The 15277-nt window shown below is 50.8% G+C and overlaps 1 annotated feature.

The window, feature by feature from the left end:
- Positions 11598-13075: an enhancer, noted in NCBI's record as "VISTA enhancer mm622". NCBI's record gives its function as "enhancer in: branchial arch[9/11]" and the evidence as "EXISTENCE:transgenic organism evidence [ECO:0001131][PMID:17130149]".

Here is a 15277-nt window from a genome sequence, read left to right as displayed (position 1 = left end):
AGGTCTGCCCCCAGACTGGAGGAAGGGCAGAGGTGAAGCCATCCCCCCACCCCCAGCAAAGACATGGATCTAAAGCCAGATGACGGGTTTGCTTTCCAGCTTCGCCACTCATTCTGTGATCACAGGGGAGCTGTGCCCTCTCTAAGCCTCAGTTGTCTACCCTGTGAGATGGGCATTCTGTAAATCGTCTGAGCACTGGGGATTTGCAGGGAAGGTTTGTGCCCAGTGTGAGCTGGGGCACGGTGGATGAGGCTTATGCAAACAGGTCTGAACACCAGGGGGAACTACCAGCTCAACAGAAGGTGAGGCCACTCCAGTCCATCACTACCTTATCTGGTGGCCTTTCAGGCTGGCCATCGTGCCCAGCTCCAGCTGCCACCCTCTCTCTCTAGACTGTCAGCCTTCAAGCCAGGCAAGAAGGAGTTAACCAGAGGCCCCTCCAAAGCAAACAGCCAGCACTGAGCCCAGCCAGCCCTGAATTCAAAACACATGGGGAGAAGGAAGACCTTCCCCCTACTCCCTCTACCCCCTCCATCTCCTGCCCCCCCCCCCATCCTCAAGTCTCCTTGACAGTCTCCTGTCCTTTTGTGCTGGGTTTCCACCTGCTCCAGTGGCTTGTGGACTTATCACTGTAGGAGACCTGCTCCCCACCCCAGGAGCCCACCTACAGGGACTGTCCTTCCCTGTCTCCACAGCTGCTGTCCACAGAGCCTGGAGCATACCTGGGCACAGAGAAGCCCATACAATATACACACCAGCCACCTGAGCTCTCCCCACCCCCATGCTGATAGACACACTAGAGTCATAATGGTCATTTCTAGAGATGGGGGGAGGGTACCCAGCAGTCTGTCAGCAAAATCTAAGTGGGATCAGATATGTAGCCTGGACCCTTCTCATCAGTCAAGTGGTAGTTGCCTGGTGCCCTTGGGGCAGCAGAGTACCTCAGAAGAGCCTGGGGTGGGGACACAGATCAGACACTCACTAGCCTCACTGGTCCCTCTGCCTCCCCCTCTGATATCCTCTGAGGACAAGAGTCTCCTCCTCTTTGACTCCTGACTCAGAGAAGAAGGCAGTTGAGATCACAGGATGTCTTATTGCTCCAGCCAACCCCGCACTGATTCTTTTCCCTGAGTTATTACACTGACTGCTCTGAAACAGGAGCCCCACTCTCTCCACCTCACAGACGAAGAAACCAGTGGTCTGAGCAGTTGAAGGTAAGCCTAAGGATAACACATCAGAGAGAAGAGAAAGAGGCCTGAAAACCCCCAACACTGTCCACCACTGGTGTCTTTATTCACCAGTTACCAAGAATAAACCATGACCCATTGTCAGGGTCCAGAGGAGAGTCTACAGCCTATAGCAAGGACTGAGGGGTAGGTGGCAACTCCCTGGTCTCTGTTAAATGCAGAACTACCCAGAGAACCCATAGTTACTTCCTCATACACAATAGAGTGGCTTAAAGAACTTTCATGCCAATTTTACAGACACCATAACTGAGGCCAAACAGAATAACAACTTACTTGGGGGTCCAAGCCAGGTGTGTGTTGGGGGAGGGCAAAGGAACCATGAAGACACCTCAGCTCCTGCTTCCTGGGACCCCAGAGGTCATCAGGGCCTGCCTTGATCAATACCTCTGAGTCTTAGAATCCTGGGAGAATGGAGTGTCCACTGGTCTTCTTTAGAATCCTGATTCTGAAGGTCTAGGCAAGAGATTCTCAACCTGTGCATCATGACCCCTTTGGGGGGTCCAACAGTTCTTCTACTGGGGTCACCTAAGACCATGTCAGATGTTAACATTATAGTTCATAACAGTAGCAAAATTACAATTATGAAGTAGCAAGAAGGAATGGGTCAGACCCCAAAATATATTGTCACAGCTATGAGCCATGGGCAGACCAGTCTAAACCCTGCCAGACAGAGAAGAAATGAGTGTGATCAGCCTGTATCACAGCCATCTTGAGGTCTGCAGGACACGGGCCCTGGACATCTACAGAGCTCCATATCCCTGAAGCCAACCTCACCCCATTACTGGTCAGTGGACAGTCTGGGGCCATCCCAGGGGTCCCAAGGGTAGCTGGTCATGTGTCCTCCGGTGAGAAGGCCAGCAGGCCACCTGCACTGGATTTGGGCTTGTTTTCTTTAGGCAGAGAGAGACAGGGAAGCTGATCTCTGTAGAAACCTAACCCTGAAGAATGTGGCCTGCCCTGGCTGGGCTCCCTGGCACACAAGACCCCCCACCCCAGCACACACCATGCCTGCAAACATCTCCGGAAGTTCTGAGAAGGGAACAGACCAGCAGACAAAAGGAGAGAGGATTATTTTAAAAGCCAAGGGACCAAGGAGCAGTAGCCATCAGGAAGAACAGAGTGAAGGGAGCTAGGGACCCTACTCCACCATCTGGATCCATTTGCAGCTCTGTGGAAAAGGGAGAGAGCGAGAAGAGTGTCCCAAGAGGAGACGTTAACATGGCCTTCTGAGATATGCCATTCCAGATCTTCAGTCACCACCAGACAGGGAGCTGGAAGGATGACCACAGTGTGGTGAGGAGCCCCAAGTAAAGCCACACATGGAGAAGGTCTCCAGCCATCACGGTTTCCACTCCTGCCTCTCCAGTGACTTCTAAGAAGGCAGTGGGGATGGGGTGGGGAATCCAACTGCAGGCAAGATGTCTGGAGGACCATTTGTGTCACGATTTGATCCAGGTACCACAGCAGTCTGTCACTAAGCAGACTTCAACCTCCCCTCTAGCCCACCACCCAGCAGAGGTAGTGGGAAAGAAAGGTTGTTAGGATACAGGGGAGGCGGACCTGTTTAGAAATAGTTTTTTGAGGTGATTTTCATCTTTATTGTTCTCAGTCCTGCCCACTAGCAAACAACAAACACAAACCAGCAGCTGCATCCAGTCCACTCACAGGCACCACACAGGAATCAGCAAGGGTGGTTCGAGCCGGAAGACACCTCAAGGCTCGCCAATCAGTGGCGGGAACCTCACAAGAAGTTCTCTGGTGGGTTTCCATCTATGACGTCACCATGAGCGAAGCTCAGCAATGCAGAGTAAGGTGAGCCAATAGATGCGTGTCATCAGCGAAGATGTGGTGTGGAGCAAGGCAAACCAGTGCTCGAATTCCCACTGTGTCTTTAGCAAAATATTCATTGGCCTGTCTGCCCCAGCAAAACATCATTATAACCTGAGTCTCTAAAGAAAGCAGAAATTTCCACTTTAGAGGGGAAACCTTTGTTTTTTTATTGAAACCATCTTTGTCATTTGAATCTTTCTAGCAATACGAATATTGAATATTGACTGTTGAGTAAACAAAAGGAATGTGGTATGTCCATTCAAAGGAATACTATTCAGCAATTTAAAGGGAAGAAGCAGTTTATATAAAAATGAGATCAAAGCCGGGAGGTGGTGGTGCACACCTTTAATCCCAGCATTTGGGAGGCAGAGGAAGGTGAATTTCTGAGTTTGAGGCCAGTCTGGTCTACAAAATGAGTTCTAGGACAGCCAGGGCTACACCAAGAAACCCTGTCTCAAAAAAAAAAAGAAAGAAAGAAAGAAAGAAAGAAAGAAAGGAAGGAAGGAAGGAAGGAAGGAAGGAAGGAAGGAAGAAGGGAGGGAGGGAGGGAGGGAGGGAAGGAAGGAAGGAAGGAAGAAAGAGAGAAAGAAAAAAACAAACAAAAACCAAGCTTGAAAACATGATGTTCAATCAAAATGGTAGCTCATGCCTACTGTCTTGGAGGATCAGGAGTTCAAGTCCAACTTCTGCTATATAGTAAGTTTGAGGCCAGCCTGGGCTACAGGTGACCTTGTCTATAAAAAAATAAAAAATAAAAACATGAATGTAATTGATTCAAATATATGAAATATCCAGAGTAGGCAAACAAAGACAGAGACAGTGAGACAATAAGACAGAAACAGAGAGAGAATAAGACAGAGAGACAGAAGCAGAGGTTGAAGGTGGCTGGGCTCTGGAGGATAGCCCTAGCTAAAAGCAGGATTTTATGTTCAGAGCAATAAAAGTGTTTGGGGACTGGCTGGGATGATGGAGCCCACCTGCTGTTCCAACTATTGGGAGGCTGAGGCAGAGGGACTCTAAGTTAGCCTGGGCTATGTAGTGACACTAATGCCCCAAATTCAAAGCTTTTAGAGCAGCCAGAGACTGTGCTGTGGAGAAAGGCGGTGATAATTGGAGCCACTGCACACAGGACTCCCAGCACGATGTTACTGCACATGGGACTCCCAGAATGATGTCACTGCACACGGGACTCCCAACATGGTGTCACTGTACATGGGACTCCCAGCACGATGTCACACTGATGAAGTTCTGTGCTCATGTTAGGGAAGAAGCTACATGATGCATTGTACTTCAAAGGCAGTCCTCCCCAGTTAACCACCACCCTGTAGCAGTCCTCCCATGTTTCTAACCAGCACACTGTGGCAGGCCCAGTGGGAACTGGACTCTGGACTTTTCCATAAGCCAAGACAGTATGACAGAGCCTCTCAGAAACTGTGTTCCCCAAGTCATTGTCGTCTACACTGGTCCTAACCTCAGGAATGATTATGACCCCTTGTCCAGCAGGCAGGGCACAATAAGAGGTGTCCTCACAGGAAAGCAGTCTTGAGTCACACAGTGAACCACAGAGGGATGGGGACAGATGCCAGAGACTGCTGGTCAAGTGGTAGCTACAGTTTATATATGGCCTGGGTGTGAACCTTAGTCCTCAGAGCAGATAAAGATGTTGGCTCCTTTAAGAGGAGGGGCTTGGTCTTGGATCCCCACCCTCATGCATGATTAACAGTTGTTGAACCTTCAGGAGAGGGGACCATCATGAGGGTGTCTGGCCCCTCCCTGCTCTTCATTCCTGTGTCCTAAAGGCAAATGAGGCCATCACCACAGAGTGGCATTTGGCCCTGCCATGCTTAGACTCCCCAGAACTTAGAGCTAAACCAACATCTTCTCTTTGTACAATCACCAGTCTCAGGTGTTCTCTTCTAGCAACAGAAAACATTCTAAGACAGAGCTCAGAGCTCAGCATCCGGGGTGTAAGTTTTCTTCACCAGCTAGACTGGCCTACGTGATGTACCCCACACTGACGCGGGACCCCTATGAAGGGATCGTTGGATCCCCGAGGGGGTCGTGACCCCACAGCTTGAGAACTGCTGAGCTAGTGTATGGGCCTGGACTCAGCTGGATAGCAGGATTGGTGCTGTGAAATGTGTGTTACAAACATGGTCAGACTGATCAGAGGCCTGAAGTCAGGCTCCAGGGGCCGTGGATACTCCTCACTGCCCACGTGCCCCACCCCACCCACAACTTCCTAAAGGGACGCTAAACACCTGGGTAGGACTGGGATCAGTGGATTCCTCGTGATGGGTTAAGGCCACCCAAGCTGTCAGAATGGGGAAAGACTTCAATGCATCTACATCAGAATTTTCATTCTGCAGATGGGAAAACTGAGGCCCAGATGGAACCTGGATTTGTCAAAGGCCAAAGGAAGAGATTTAGGGGCAGAATAAGAACCCCAGACCCAAGTTCCTGGCCCACAGTTAATCCAGCTTGCCTCTCTGTGTGCTCTATTGACTCTGAAGTGAATCATTTGTATCACAGTTGCAAACAGCATGCCAGAGAGTCACCAGGCTCTGTGGCAACGCTGAGGAAGGCAAGGCCTCCCCACCTAGGAGTCTTAGAGTCCAAGGTGGCTCAGTCTCCGCCATTCTGGCTACCCCAGAAACTTACTCTGAGCCTTAGAGATTCAGTTGCCTCTGTCCAGCACAGAGCAAAGAACAGATTAAAGGAGACATAGTCCATGATCCTGGGAATCATGCTTTGCTTTGCTGCTCAGCCTCACTTTTCTCATCTATGAAATGGGAACAATCACAGTGCCAGTCACAGGGCTCTTGTTGGTCAAAGTGAGGGTGAACTCACAGATCTAGAAAATATCATCTGGACTCTAAAAGTCGGAAGGAAGAGAACACAGGGTCTGGACACCTGTGTGGAGATGCAGCGCTGGCTGGAAGCTCCTGAGGCCCAAGTCTCAATGAGGGTACAGTGCTTCTCTGTGCACACTGCACCCTGACATCAGCCTCCAGCTATGACACAAAGCCACAAAGGAGTCTGGGGTGGAGAACAGTGGAGCAGGTAGAGCAGGCTCTGACCCTAACACAGGTCTGTCACAAGGGAAAGGTGAAGCCAGGCTGGCATCCCCTGAGAGGCCAGGGAACTACACCGAGCAGCCAGAGGAAGCCACTCATTGATCAAGCCTGTGGATTCCTAGTCCAACTCCGTTCTGTACACCAGCACCAGGAAGGGTGTGAAGAAGGCTCTAACAATTAGAAGGGGGAAATTGAGGCCCAAGGGGGGGAGAGCTCTAGCCAACACCTCACTGACCAATAAAGGGTCTGGAGCAAGTTTCTCACTCCACAGCCTCAGGGGTCGGCTACCTCAGGTGAGCTGTTCAGCACACCTTGAGAAGGGGTTCTCTATCCCAGAGACCCTGCGGGTCCCAGCCCTCAAACACAGGCCCCCTCAGGCCACAGGGGCACTTCACCAGGGAGCAAGGGAGTGGGAAAAGTCACCGGGAAGGAGGGAAGCTAAAGAGGAGGCATTTGGGAGGGAGAAGGATGTCTTAGGGTTTTACTGCTGGGAACAGACAGCATGACTAATGCAAGTCTTACAAAGGACAACATGTACTTGGGGCTGGCTTACTGGTTCAAAGGTTCAGTCCATTATCATCAAGGCAGAAACATGGCAGCATCCAGGCAGGCATGGTACAGGAGGAGCTGAGAGTTCTACATCTTCATCTGAAGGCTGCTAGGAGAAGACTGGCTTCCAGGCAGCTAGGGTGAGGGTCTTAAAACCCACACCCACATTGGCACACCCACTCCAATAAGGCCACACCTACTCCAACAAGGCCACACCTACTCCAACAAGGCCACACCTTCAAATAGTGCCACTCCCTGGGCCAAGCACATACAAACCATCACAAGGGACAAAGATTCTAGAGAGGAGAACACTGCAGAGGGAGAAAACACTGGAATGCTGAAGAAAGGCCATGAATTAGGAAGGAGGGATGCTGGGAAGGGGGCAGGCAGGAGAAACAAAATGTCTTGCTCAAGGACACTTTGTTCTCTCTGCAGAGCCTGTTGAAAATTTGGTCTCCACACTCCAGGCTCAGCAGGGGCCAAGAGGGTGGCTTTGTGGTTCCTTCCTGCACCTTCCCTTGTGTGCATCCAACCAAGGCCCACAGGTCTGAGGGGTGGAGGCGAGGACTTCATTTTGAAGCCACCAATATGGCTTTGTATCCACACCTCACCATCAGCTTCTTGCCAGGGACTGTGTCCCTCCAAATGACAGCTTTCTTATGTATAAAATGGACACACTGATAGTCTCTTCTAGGTAGCATTAATGGTAAAGGTTAGGCAGTTACCAATCCCCACTGCCAGTGAGGAGAGATCGCTGTGCAAGATCTCAGGGCCAAGAGAGCACCCACCTGCTAGGAGGGGATGCAGAACAGAAACGCAGTAAGGAAACAGAGCCTCTTGGTGGAGGCATACAGTGTACCACCCAGCAGCCTGCTCTCAGTACCGCATGGAGTCTGAAACATGGCAGGAGGATCTGTCTCGCTTCTTTGGACCGACCCAAATACTCAACAGACACAGAAGATGTGTTACTATTTAGCTTACGGTTTCTGAGAGTTTAGATCCATCGTGGCAGGAAGACAGGTGACTCAAGGACGCTGATGAGTGATCCAGGCTGCTCACATCATGGTGGACCAGGAAGCAGACAGCTCAGCAGGAACCAGGAGAGGATCTAACCTGCAAGTCTGCCCTTGGTGGCTTGCTGCAGCAGTGCCCCGCCTCCTAACAGTGCCTCGGGTCACAGATGCTGTGGAAGAAGAGGCTCACCAACCCACTAGGTACAAGAAGTTTGTCTTTTAGTTAATTTTCCTCATGCCGTGCTGCAACCGGGAACTCAGAGAGCAAATTCAGGAGGCTGTTTGTGCCCTTGGGTCTCTGAGGCTCCACACAGTGACAACAGAGAAGAGTGAGTTCTGTGCAGCCTGGTGGGTTTCACTCAAAGCTCCAAGTGTACATGAGGTGCATCCAGAGCATGCAAGCCAATAGCACATCAGTACTGAGGCTTCTGTGAAACCAGCCTATCCCTGAGCTGCATGCCAGGGCAAGGGATGGTTCCAAGCCTCCAGGTGCCCAGGAGGTTTCTAGCCTGGACCCAGGGAAGGCTGGTATCCACCCCTCCTATGCAGAAAACCTAAGCTTTCATACTGTACATTGCTCCCAGGGTCCAGAGTAGAAGACACAAATGTGGGCCAGGATGGTGGGAGATGAACACCCGAGTTCAAATCCCAGACACATGGCCTTGGATGAGTTGCTTGGGCAAATAGGGATTGTGTGTAGCTGCTGTTACTATAACAAATGTCAGGGGTGGATGGCTTGTGTAAAAGGTTGGCTGGCTCAAGGTTTGGAGGTTTCAGGTTATATCCACTGACTTGTGGCTTTGGCCCAGGCAGCACACCATGGTAGGAGTGTGTAGCAAAGCAAGCCTTCTACCTTACAGAAGAAAAAGTGATCAAGGGGCACTAGTCCCTTCAGCCCACACCTCAGGTGCCTGGAGACTCCCCCAATAGCTCTGCCCTGAGGACCAATCCGTTAATGCACTGGTCTTTGGGGGGACATTCCATATCCAAGTGATCACAGGTGTGGAAGAGAGTGCCAGCTTTCTAGTTAAATAGATTAAACTGGGCTGACATGTATCCAGTTGAGCAGCCTATTCCAAGAACTAAACAAATGTTCGGCCATTGCATCCTTTGAACCACATGCATCAATGTACGTATGTGGGCAGGTCACCTTGGTCTGCTTCTCTGTGGTTGCATCTCCAGCAGGTGAGGGGGAGTAATGGCCCAGGTTGGGGATGTTGTCAAGTCAATACAGTTTGAAGATCAGCGGTCAGCAAACAGAGGGTGTGGGTGACCACAGCCACCTTGAAAACAGGTTGGCAATGTGGTATCAGTGGAAGAGATGCCCCAACCCAACCTGCCAGCAATATCCCTCCTGAAGATACCCCAGAGAAGAATCTGGCTACTGCATCCAAGAAACACGTATGGACACAAACATCAGTGTTTTCATGACTCTGCGGCAAGAAGAACTGGGTGTCCAGGGAAATCAATCTGGGGTCTTCACATTCCACGCACATTTCTACACATGCACACACATACACACATGCACATATACATGTCAGACTATACACACATACACATACCTCCAGGCTGAGTCTGGAGGACTGAGTTACACACAGTGGAATTTGAAGCCAGCCTGGGCTACATATAAAACCACTGGCTAAACAAAACACAGACTAGATAAGTCAACAATGAGGAGACAAAGGTCTGCCAGTCCATTTATGTTGAGTTAGAACAAAGGAATGAGGAAGAAAGAGCCAGCCAGACCATGAGCTAGCCCCTGGGCAGCACGGAGCCATTGCCGCAGAGACTGCAGGCTTCCCTCGTGTAGCTTGTCTTCTGATGATTTACTCCAACACCTGCCTCATGCGTCTTCTTCTCTTTTCGTAAGTAACTAGGGAAGAGATAACTTTTTATGAAGTAGTTTGGTATTTGGAGACTCTGTGTGTGTGTGTGTGTGTGTGTGTGTGTGTGTGTGTGTGTGTGTGTGTGTATGTGTAGTGAGTGCTGCTGGCTTTATCATTAGAAGCCCAGCACTCTGGCCAAGTCACCAACCAGGCTCCACATGGGGCAGCTACCGAAGACACCACACCCCGCAAACTCCCAGCATAACAGCTTCCAGTTGCATTACTGTGGGGACTCCTGGCATGGCCTGTGCTGGCCTCTTTGCCCAGTGTCATGGGCCATGGAGGAAACCTACCTGTTCCTTCATTGTGTGACCCTATTGTGGAGGTGTGCACAGCTTCACATAGGTGATAGGCAGTTTGTCCACAGCCTGTCCAGACTGGTATGTGAGAAGGAACGGAATCATCCAAAGATGCTTAGATGTGAGGCAGGATCAGTCAGGGGAGATGTGTGTGGGTGGGTGTTTTGGGGGGTCTCCTACCCACACAGGGTGCAGGCAAGCTGCCTCAGCCTCCATCTTACTCAGAATCACCCTCTCAGGTGCACCCCTGCTGGCTTCTCTCTCCTCTTGAGCATATCTTCAATATTCATCCACAACAAGGCCAGGTTCACCTTTGTGTCCATCTTTATCCCATCTTCAAGGTAGCACCTGGTGAAATAAGCCAGACCTCGGGTCACTGCTGCAAAAGTCACCATCATCTAGAGCACGTCTTAGTTAATTTCAATGTCATGCTTCTAGCTCTAAACATGGCACATGTGTTCACATATATGCACATATAAACACATATACAAACACACATGTGCACATACACATGCCAGATGATACACATACACATGTACACATATACATGTGTACGTATATACAATATACACATATGCACATGTGTCCATACATGTGCACACATGGATGCCAGACTGTACACATATACACATGTATACACATACCACACACATGTTCACATATATACACATTTCATACACATTCACACTTACACACATTTATAAGCATGCACACACATACACACATGCACATTTACATGCCAGGCTATGCACACATACACATACCACACATAGTCACATGTATATACATGTCATGTACACTCACAACTACACACACACTACACTCACACACATACATGTACACACACCAGACACATTCACATGTATACATATGTATACACATACATACATGTGCATATTCATGTACCAGAATACACACAGGTACACCACACACATTTGCATATGATACACACCACATACATTCACACATGTACACATTTATACATATGCACTTATACAAATCAGACTACACACACACATACACAAATGCACACACACACTAACATGCTACTAGCTGTTCACATTCAAGATCTGCAACTCTTTCTAGCAGGAAGGCAGGGGTTATGAAGCTGTGTCTCATTAGGCGGCGTGCTTGGGGTGGACATCACTGTTCTCTAACCTCTGCATCCTGAAATTCCATCAACTCCTATGCCCCGCCCTCCCCAGCCCATGTCGAGTCCCTTCCTCCCTGTCTCCCCAGGGGACCTCCAGGGTCTCAGAACCCAGTGAAGTACCTTCCTCTTCTATGCACTCTGGGGGGGTGGGGTGGGGGGGGGAGGGCTATGGGAGGGACCTAGCAGTCAATCCTTAGCAGGTGAAGGGCTGGGCAGAGCGTCGGGAAGGCGTGGCCCATACTGATGAAAAGGAACAATCCACACTCATCCCCAGCCACATACTTGTCTTGATGCACGAACGTCCTGTGGGTGATTCGAACAGTAGGGTAAGTGAGGCCGATGGGCCACTTCAGTCTGCTTAAGAGCTTGGGTCTCCGATGCAGCTAGAGTGGTGGCCTCTGCTGTCCCAGGCATTTAATACACACTGGAGGATCCAGTCCTCTCTCGTGGAGAAATGAGACTCCCTGGGTCAATCCTGCGGGCCTGTGTTATATGGGCCCTCCACTGAACTTCCCTCAGCTCCAGTGCTCAACCCTTTGTGGAGACGATGGAATGACAACTCTCTCTGAATTCATTTCACGAGATGGCTTCCCTGTGAGCCTGGACCTTTTTGCTAGGTGACCCAAGGCCCCAGATGGCCTCCTGTACCACCCCCCCAGTTTCCTATAAAATCCCAAAATTTGCAGCCAAGGCCCATCTGACGGGCCCTGTTACAAAAGCTGTTGCCTGCCAAAGTCCCAGTATGTGGGCTACCTCATCTTTGTAATATTAGAAATATTGAAAATAGCTCACAGACGACACCATCCCACACCACGTCAGCCACTGCTGCTGGCCCAGCGCCCAAGGCCCGGCTCTGTGGGTCTCACATGACCACCTTGCTGCCTTCAGGGCTGGGCTAGTGAGGGCATCCACAGGCCCAGAACCTTCTGGTGTGTTCGAGGTTTAACCCTTCTCGCCAGAGCCAGCCAGTCCTGAGGAGGCGGGGCGAGGAGGAGGCCCACTCAGCCAGGACCATGGATCCCCCTTTAGCTGGCGGAACATCAAACTCTCCCAAAGTACTTCCATGTGGTGCCAGGCCTGCGCCCGAGCCCTTCACGTTGGATTAGTCCCGGGGCCGTCGGACAGCCGCGTCCTCACAACTCTGCTTTCATGCTTGCCCACAATTTGAATGTCATCACACAAAATCAAGGCTAATTGTGAACAGGCCTGCCCCCCCCCCTCCCCTCCTCCCCTCCCCCTCCCCCTCCGCCTTCCCGACCACATCTGGATTCCACAACCTCTCCCGGGGCCTGGAGACCTGCTCAGGCTGCGAACTCTCGGTCTCTAACTTGATTTCCTTTCCTGTCTCCCGGCCTCCTAAATATATATACATCATGGAATGTTCTTTTCTTTCCTCTGCCTTTGGCCTTGGGGTTACCGTTGTCAAGACCGCCCTGCCTGTGAACCCTGCCTTTCTGGGCTTGCTCCCAGCAAGGCCGAGCCTCCTACAAAGCCCAGGGCCTCACTCTGTGCTAAGGTGGATGTAATCTTCTACTCTCTCCTACCAGCCACCACCATCTGCCCTTCAGACAATCTGTCCCACCAGGCTTTGCCCCCTAGTATGACAGATACCTCAATGTGACCACGTCACCTCTAGTCCCCCACCCAGCTGTCAGTGATATCTGAACCCCAGCAAAGGAGAAATGATCTTGCCTGTCAAGGTTTCTAGACTGAGGAGATATATTTGGGGCAGAGGAAATGGAGGTACTTTGTCAACCGTGATGAACCCCAAAGGAGACAACTGAGGAGTCTGCTTGGGACCTGTTCCAGTAGATTAAGGAGAGACTCTGGAGGCTCTCCGTGGGCTGAATGTACCCTTAGGACCCAGGGCTCTTTGGAATGGATGGGGTTTGGGAAGCAGGGTTTGGGGGTAAGCACCAGTTGGTGCCAAATATGCAGTCAAAACTCCCCCAGAGGGGCCCTTATGTTAGAGTGACGTTGGTTTTATCTATGGAAACAGTTATGTCGTCTCAAAGGCTGTGGGTGGCCATTTGACAGCTCATCATGTGGCAGAGAAGCTGTGGCCAAGAAAAAGATATTCACCCAGCCCTGAGATAAAGGGGGTCCTGTCCTTGGGGTGCTAATCGTGCTTGCTGAGGGACCCCCCAGAGAAGATGGCCCATTCTGAGGGAAACCAAGATGGACAGGAGACTCTGCATCTGGGTCCCTATTCAGGGGCAGTTGCCCAGGGTGGGGTTTCCAGCCCAGACCACAAGGAGGCTGGAGTCAGGGGTTCAGAAAAAGGCAATGGGAGGGAAGGATTGGAGCCAGCTCTCCCCAAGGCCTGGGTCCCTCACACACTGCTTGGGACCTGAGCAGGGACCTTGCCCTTCAGGGTAGGGTCACTCCCACCTCCCCTCTTGAGGTACCAGCTCATGCTGAGCCTGTTTGCCTGAGATTCACCCTGATCTGGCCCAAATACTTACCATTCTCTTTTCCAGGGGCAGAAACATAGGCTAGAATGCCCCTAAGCACCCAAGAAAAGTCACAGCAATGAAAGGAAGATGTGAAAGACATATATGGTCTATTTGATCTACACAGAAATTAAGTGAAGGGAGGAAATGAAAAATGAAGGAAGGAAGGAAGAAAGGAATGAACAAATGAATGGGTGAATGAACAAAGAAATTAATGTACTAATGTATGAATTAATGAGTGAATGAACTAATGAATTGATTAATGAATGAATGAGTGAACAAAGAAATGCCTGTAAACTTGCCACCTCCCTTAAGCGATGGGCTCAGGGAGGCGAGCATAGCACCCATCCACCTTTCTAAGGCTGTGACAGGAATTTCAATGCAGGCTCCTTTGCAGGCATCCGCTGAGAACAAGGCTCTGACACACAATCCTGACAAAGCATCAACTCTGTCCCTTAGTGAGGAACACATGCGCACACTCTGGAATCCAGGAGAGCTGTGGAATGGCAGCTGTCCCTTCCCACAGCAGGTCTGGCTTTGCCTCTGACCCTCCCGGCTGCTTCATTGATTCTTCACTGAGCTGTAACAGGTTTTCCTGGGCCTTTTGTCTGGTTTCCCAACTGCTAGAACACAGAGCGAGGTCCCAGATTCATCCACAGCCTGCATGACCCTCTGGGCAGGGACACTGTAGGAGGAACCAAGTAGGTCCCACATACCAACCTTCATCCCAGCGTTCAAGGAACAGATGATAGCAACTGGAGGCCCACTTCATAGATTCAGAAACTGAGGCACAGCAAGAGTGAATACACATTTATTGTCATCCTGAAAACTAAGGCTGGTCTCCAAACTTCTATCTTCCTTCCCAGAGCCACATGCAGTCGAACTGCTGGTGGCTCTGATCCTGCAAATACAGCTGGAAAATCGCCATGACAACCTCAGGGCTATCCCCACCCCACCCCCTGCTAGGACATACAGAGGTCTCAGAGGCTCACTATATATCCCAGTATGACCTCAGACACACCCCATAGGCCAGTGTGGGCTTCCGTTTCTACACCTAGAATGTGTCAGAGTTAGAGCAGGATGACCCACTTCACAGTAGTGTTGGAACAGGTTGCCTGGCCCACTACGGGACAGGAAGTGAAGGCCTCCATTCTCCCTCTGTATGAAACCAAAAATGACACTAGACTGTCAGCGCTAGTTATACCTGGGAGAGAAAGTCACGTCTTGGGAAAAAAATCAATGACGTCTCCCAACCCCTCCCCATCTATGGCCTGCTCCTTGGACCTCTCTATGTCACCCACCGTCACCATGCTGTTCTCTCAGCACAGGACTGAGTCCTCTGCATTTCAGCCTGCTCAATTTTCCCTTGTTCCCCCAGAGATTGACTCAAACATCGGTTCCCAGGAGATACCCTTCTGAGCACAAGCTGCCTCTCCCGCATGCCATCACCTCTCAGTCTGACTCCCTGAAGTCATCGGGGAGAGCTGGCCCTGCTCTTGTGGCCCGCCCTTGGCTGGGAGTAAGGTCTCTGTGCCAGGAGACACCTGGGTACCAGGGGGAAATGATGGGGATCCAGGTGCTGCCTACAGGGACCCCCACATCACAGTTGAAGTCGATGGGACCACAGACAACAGTTCATGTGGCCAAGAGCCCATCCTGGCCTTCGGGCATGTGTGGGTGGAGGGGCAGTGCTGGGTTCTGATGGCTGGGAGAGCTCTCTCTGAACTCTCCCTCCTTTCCCCTCTTCCCTCTCCCTCTCCCTTCCCCCTT

Source organism: Mus musculus, chromosome 5, assembly GCF_000001635.26.
Source record: "Mus musculus strain C57BL/6J chromosome 5, GRCm38.p6 C57BL/6J".
Taxonomy (NCBI): Eukaryota; Metazoa; Chordata; class Mammalia; order Rodentia; family Muridae; genus Mus; species Mus musculus.
Note: the sequence above shows the minus strand (reverse complement) of the source record. Positions and strands in the feature narration are given on the sequence as shown.